Below are 7,624 nucleotides of genomic sequence, written 5' to 3' on the forward strand. Positions count from 1 at the left end.
TTAATTCCTCTCAATCCACTTAGGTTTATTTGTATGTGACCCTTATTTCTCCAGATCATACTGATACCTGATAAGACAGGGTGAGATTATGGGGTCATGACAGGCAGATGTTTTCTCCTGGCACTTCAGCTCTTTCAGCCCACCTGGAATAGTCTGGTCCCTAAGTGACTGATTGCAAATTCTACAGGTTCTCAGAAACAGGCTGACTCTTGCCAGTTTTTATCTTCATTAAATTATGGGCCAGTGGAGGTCACTATCACTGTGACCCTAGTCTGTGCCACTCTCTTAGGCATGTTCAACAACCTGGACTGATACCCTCAAAAGAGCTGTCTTCCATCTGTTGCAAAGTTTCTGTGCATTCAGGGAACCTTCTCCCCAGGAGTGGGAGTAGCTCTATGCTCTCCCAAGAGGAAACTATTCTCAGTCCCAAAGTCTCTCTTGTATTTGCAGTGACTATGGTGGAACCCAGGTGTACAGATGGTGTTTGGCAGGGGGCTGGATGAGGACAAAAGTGGAACTCACATCAAAGAGGTCTGGGTCCCTACAGCCTGGGCCGGTGCTGGTGGGCAGGATGGGCTTTGTCAGACCAGGCAGTTCAGCAGTTGCCCAATTCTCTGTATAAGTCTCTCTGACATGGCCCAGTACTTGGGAATCTACTGTATAGCATCTTCATTCTTTGCAGTTTCCTTTCCACCACCACAAGAAAAATAAAACAAAAGAAACACTGTTGCACTTCCTTTTCATTATCTAAAGCCTCACTCTTGCTTAGTTAAAACCACTTTCTCTTCTGGAAAGAGAAAAAGGGAGCTCTTTCTGTTGTTATATGCAAGGGTTCTCCCTCCGTATTGGCTGCATCTTTACCACTTAACCAACTTAATTTGGGGCATAGGGGAACCTTAAATAGGACTTTGAGGCTAGGAGTATGGCTCAATAGTAGAGCAAATGCGTGAGGCTCTGGGTTCAACCTGCGTTGAGCAAATCAAAACAAACAATGAAAAGAACCCCAAGGGCTGGGGTTGTGGTTCAGTGGTAAAGCACTTGCCTAGCTTATGTGAGGCACTGGGTTCAATCTCAGCACCACATAAAAATAAATAAGTAAAATAAAGGTATTGTGTCCAACTACAACTAAAAGAAAGAAAGAAAGGAAGAAAGAAAGAAAAAATTAAAAGAAAAGGTCCATCTAAATAAATATAGGAACCCTGAGTGGACTTCTGATTGCCTCCCCACCATTTCCTCCTTCTTGAGAGGGCTGGGCAAATCAACTCTACTTTGATTCTCAATGTTGGGGCCCCCACGTTCATGAGACTAAAAGAGGACTCTAAAAAAAAAATAATCTAATTGTTTCCATTTTTGGATGAAGTTCAAGGACTTTTAAATGATACAATCACTATTGGTAGTATTTGACACTAAGTGTAGGGATAATTGGGGCCTCTTCCTTTGTGTGGTTTGTTTTTACTACGTTAAGTACCATTATCAGGGGAGAAGTGAGAAAAGGAATCTCAAATTAGTCACTCTTGGTAGTTGATCACATCTTGAATATACGTTTTTGTGGTAAAGGAAGTGGAAGTTTGTGACTGAAAAAAATTTTTTTTAAAAGTCTGTATCTGCTAAACACATTTCCATTCTCATGGATGTATAAGAATTTATAGAATTTAGCATATGCTATGATTAGCTGCACAAACTGGTCAAGAACTATAGATAATGCAACAGCAAAACAGCTACTTGCAAAGTGAATTTGATTTCTGAAAATACTCAGAGTCACAAAGTTAGGGAGGTACACATACACAGTCTTTTTTTCAAGCTCAGCTATGAAAATGGTCCAAAGCCCCGTTCTCTATGGCACATCACTCCTGGTTAACTGGAATAGGTATTTCTCACCACTCTAGTTTATGTCATGATTGGAAAGCATGATGCTCTGTTGGTGTCTGCATGGAGTTGGTGAGCTGGGGTAGGTTTAAGATCTGCCTAAACTTGGACAGTACACAATGGATGTGCTACAACATAAAGTTGCCAAGGTCTATTGATTCAAAAGTTTAGCTGGATGGGATAGGTAGAGACATCAAGGAAATGCCCAAAAGACACATTTCTTTCTTTCTTTTTAAAGAGAGAGAGAGAGAGAATTTTTTTAATATTTATTTTTTAGTTTTTCGGCGGACACAACTTCTTTGTTTGTATGTGGTGCTGAGGATGCCGAACGCATGCCAGGTGAGCACGCTACCGCTTGAGCCACATCCCCTGCCCACACACATTTATTTCAATTCCAGAAATGGTAACCACCTGGTTTTCAATGAAGCATCTTGGGCATAGCAGTGGAAAATCAACTGGTACTCACCACATGGAACGGAAACTATAGGGTGAGGTATGGAGCAGGGATTAGCCAGGTCATAGCTTGGATCTGGAATAATTTGGGCATGGAGATCAACACAAAGCCTAAACTATCATAGGCAGGGAGAAAGAAGAGACAGTAACACATCCATTATCATTCTTGGTTCATCCCTGCAGGCATCCTAAGTTCAATTAACAATACAAGTATTCTGGGGACTAATTAGCCTCCAGGGTTATCATCAGAACATTAGTAAGTGGAAGAACTCATGTTTGTTCAGAACTCCTAAGTGCTATTCATAACACATAAAAACACTTACAAACACATGTATACATGTACAGAAATAGAGGCGAGAGATTTATTGAAAGGAATTAGTTTGTGTGATTGTGGTGGCTAGATAGACAAGTCTGAAATCTATGGGACAGGCCATCAGGAAAGACAGGCTAGAAACCCTCAGCAGGTGTTGACATGTAAGTCCACAGGAACAATTTCTTCTTCCTCGAGGAAATCTCAGTTCAATTAAGGCTTTTCAACTGATTGGATCTGGCTCACCCGGGTTGTAGGCAATAATCTCCTTTCCTTAAACTGGATGTAAGTGTGTATCACATCTACTATATGCCTTTGCATCAACACCTTGACTAGTGTTTGAATGAATGACTAGGTACTATATAACCTAGCCAAGCTGACAAATACAACCAACCATCATGCCAGTGAAATATCACGGGGACCAGTTGAGAATCTGAATTTAGATTTGGAAACCCAAGTCTCTGAGAGGTAATGACTCTTGTTCTAGGAATCAGACTGTGTTTATCTGCATTATATAGGCCTCCCAGAGGAGAAAAATGCACTCCAGTGGTCTCTATAATTTAATGTTCTCAAATCTTGAAAATGGGAGAGAGACATAACCCAAAATGTATTGTCTGTCCCAGAGAAGTATAAATCTGAAAACAGATTTAGAGATTAGGAGAAGCCATAAAGCTTTATACAAAGACAATAAACTTGGGAATCAGACACACCTGGGCTTGAATTATAGCTTTGTCCCCTTGCAGAATGTGGGGACTTTAGGCAGAATTACTAAAGTTTTTTTTTTTAAACCTCTCTTATTTTGGTTATGATTTACATACAATGTAATGTGCTTATTTAAATGTATGTATCCACCAGAGTGGGGTGTGGCACATGTCGCTGTTTTTGAGTAGGACAGAAGGGATCACCTCACCAGTAAGGTGATATTTGAGTAAAGATCTGATGAAAGCGAGGGCATGCACAGTGGTGACAGTAGGACAAAAACGCTCCAAGTGGAGACAATAGCAAGCAAGATGGCCCTGTGGAGGCTGCTTCTGGAACATTTGAGAAATGACAAAGAATCCAGTATGACTGGAGTGAAGGCACAGAGATGGAAAAGAGAAAAAGGTAAGAGAGGGAACAGGAAGGAGGTCCAGATACAAAGAGGCCTTTGGGTCTATTGTGAAAACATTGACTTTCAACCCAAATATAATAGGGAGTCATTGCTGGGTTTTGAGGAGAGCAGGGATATCACTGCATGTGTTTAAAAAGATCCTTCTGGCTCCTGTGCTGGGAATTAACTGTGGACATCAAGTGCAGGGTTTATATAAAGTGTCTGGTACATAGTAAATGTTTAACAAATTCCAGTTATTTGGAGGATACTCATTCCTTAGTACAAATGAGGCTGTGACCTGTTTTTGTTTATTTGTTTGTGTTTAGCTCAAATACAGATTCATACATGCATTTGACAAATATTTATGGAACATGATTATCCCAGATACTGGGGAATATAAGTTCTCTTTAAAAAGATAAGACTGCTACAAATGCACAGAAACAGAAAGTAGAATATTGGTTACTAGGGACTGCAGGGAGGAGGAAAAAGGAAGTTGTTTAATTGGTATAAATATATAGTTTCAGTTTTGCAAAATGAAAAAGTTCTGAGGTTGGTTGTATAATAATACTTAGAACCACTGAACTGCACATATAAAAATGGTTAAAATGGTAAATTTCATACTATGTGTTGATTTTTTAATCAAAATTTAAAATACTTTAGTACATAAAGAAAAAAAAAGACAGCTGTTGGGATAGTAAACAAACAAGCAAGATATTAGGTAGGAATAAGTATTTAATATAAAAAAATCAAGGTAACAACGTGTTATGAAACTGAAGAGCTACTTTAATACTTTTCAAAAATATTGAGACCATTGAAAACCATGACCTGGGCTGGGATTGTGGCTCAGTGGTACAGTGCTTGCCTAGCATGTGTGAGGCACTGGGTTTGAGTCTCAGCACCGCATACAAATAAATAAAATAAAAGTTCATTAACAACCAATAAAAATATTTTTAAAAAAGAAAGCATGACTCTGGGATAGCTCAGTGGTAGAGTGCTTGCCCAGGATGTGTGAGACCCTGGGATCCTTAGCACCAGGGGGGAAACATTGATCCCATTTATGTAAAGATGCAACTAGACTCTGTCCCCTAACAGGTACTATTTTCCAATAATAAGAAAAATCTTACTTCTTTTATCTCCTAAGATGTAAAATCAATTATAGTTTAAAAAATAATGCTATTTTTCTTTATGTCCTACTAAAAACACTTGTATATAAACATATATGTAATTTGGGCTGGGGATGTGGCTTAAGCGGTAGCGCGCTCGCCTGGCATGCGTGCGGCCCAGGTTCGATCCTCAGCACCACATACAAAGATGTTGTGTCCGCTGAAAACTAAAAAATAAATATTAAAAAATTCTCTCTCTCTCTCTAAAAAATATATATATGTAATTTATATATCTATGTACATATGAGTATGGTATATAAATATGTGTATGTATATATATATATATATATATATATATATATATATATATATTGGGTGAATCTGTACCTGCCATATTAAACAAGTCTGTTTGTTTATCTAACATCTAGGTAATAACATGGAATTTGGAGTGGTTTTCATTGATTTTTCACATTTTTAAAAAATTTTCTAAGTAATGAGAATGTGACATTTTCCCCTAAAACAATAAAGCTATTTTTAAAACATATAAGAAAACACAAGAATATAATTGTGCCATATGAGCTGATAAATGTGCAGGGCTTAAAGCATGTCCAGAATGTAGTAAATGCTAAATAAGGGTTAGCCGTTAGTCTTCCCTTATAGTGCAGGTCCTGCTCCGTGTACTTCACATGGAGTTTTTCCTGTAATCCTTATGAAAACCCTCTTTGTAAATGTTAACTAAGACCATAGATATTATGACAAATATCATACAATAAATAAGAAGACCATATTTTATGAGCAAACATCTTTTAACTCCTTTAACATAATGCCTATTCAAAAAGCTTGTTCCTATACTTGTATAAAAACTCATTACTGATGATATACTCAACTAATACTATAAACATATAACTGCTTTATATAGTTTTAAAAAATAAACTATAAATTCTCATAAGGTTTCTGGGAATTATTAGCTTAAAATAAATGAGTTAAATGTACTTTCTAAAACATATAATTCATATAGTATACTAAAATTCGTACCTTAGACTTAGTAGCAAAATTATTAATAATAGTACTAACTTGTCCTTGAATAGAATTTATAGCTTACAAAGCACATTCACATACATTGGCTCATTTGATTTCCAAAACCACTCAGCCAACTAACAGAACACACATTAATATCCTTCCTTACAGTTGAGGCAGCTGAAGCATATGATATACATCAGTTAGAATGTCTTTGGCCAAGGACAACAAAAACCCACCTCTAACTGGTTTTAACAATACAGAAATATAGTGGCTCACTTCTGTGAAAATGTCCAGAAGTGAGGCTCACAGGGTTGATGTTATCTAGCTACACTGACTTTTCCCCTTTATCCCTCCCTTCCTTTCTTCTTTCCCAGTGTTGGGGACCTCGTGTGTGCATGCTAGGCAAAAGCTAAACCACTGAGCTACACCCCCAACCCTCTCTGCAATTCTTTTGGCTCTTCCTTTAAGCAAGTGTTGGCTTCATCTGAAGCCTGATAGTTAAATGGCTGTTAACATTTGTGGGCCTCCAATCAACATACAGTAATGCCAGAGAAAGAGACTGTTTCCATAGCTTTATCTTGAAAACTAGGAAGCTCTCCTCAGAAGTCCTTAGTAAACTTCTCACTGATCACTGCCCTTTTCTGAATTAACAATTGGCAAGGGGCATGGGATTACCCTTAGGTGAATCAGGATACGTGATGAAAATTGGAACTCTATCAGGAAGGAGGAAAAGTGAATGCTGGCTGAATACCACTGGCTCAAAGAGTCAAGTCAGGAGTTTAACCCAACTATTGAAGCTAAGCCTGGGGATCTCCCTGTGCTCCAGGCACTGTGATGCCAAGAGGTGGGACACATGGTTCAGACAGCCAGGTATCACTGAAGCCAAGCTGGGGGACTCAGGCCATCTAACTTCTATGCTTTTTAACCATGATCTCAACTATTTCAGATTTGCAGTAGATGAGGACTCATTTTTGGCTTTTATGGGAATATCCAAGGGCTATTTTTTTTCTTCTGGTACTGGGGGATTGAACCCAGAGGTGCTTACTACTGAGCCACATTCCCAGCCCTTTTTATTCTGAGACAGGGCCTTACTAAGTTGCCCAGGCTGGCCTCAAACTTATGATCTTCCTGCCTCAGCTTCCTGAGTCACTGGTATTATAGGTATGTGCCACTGCACCTGGTTCCAAGGCGTATTCTCAAATAAAAAGTGTGGATGTGATGGGAATTCCATTATGCATGAGTTTTGTATGATTGAAATTACATGTACTTGGTAAAGTTTGCTCTTAAAGCCACAAATCTGACAAATCCTTCAGAAACACTTTTAAAAATTAAAAAATATTTCAAAAAGTAAAAAATGAGCCAGGTATGGTGGCTCATGCCTGTACTATCCCAGAAGCTTGGGATGCTGAGGTAGGAGGATTGCAAGTTCAAGGACAGTCTCAGCAACTTAGAGAGGCTCTAAGCAACTTAGCAAGATCCTGTGTCCAAATAAAAAATAAAAAGGGCTGGGGATGTGGCTCAGTGGTGAAACAACCCTTGGTTCAATCCCTGGCACCCAATGAACAAACTAACAAATAAATAAAAATATTGTAGCTATTTCCTTTCTCCTCACCAGAGGAAACCATGGTCTTGAATTCATGGCCGATTTTCTTGTATTTTTATGCGCCTATGTATAGATCCATAAAAGATATATAGTATTGTTTTGAATACACACACATATTTACCTTTAGATAAAGGTTGATCTGCACATCCTTGTGCAATGGCACTTTTTTGCTCAATATT

The sequence above is a fragment of the Marmota flaviventris genome, chromosome 5 (genome assembly GCF_047511675.1).
Source record: "Marmota flaviventris isolate mMarFla1 chromosome 5, mMarFla1.hap1, whole genome shotgun sequence".
Taxonomy (NCBI): domain Eukaryota; kingdom Metazoa; phylum Chordata; class Mammalia; order Rodentia; family Sciuridae; genus Marmota; species Marmota flaviventris.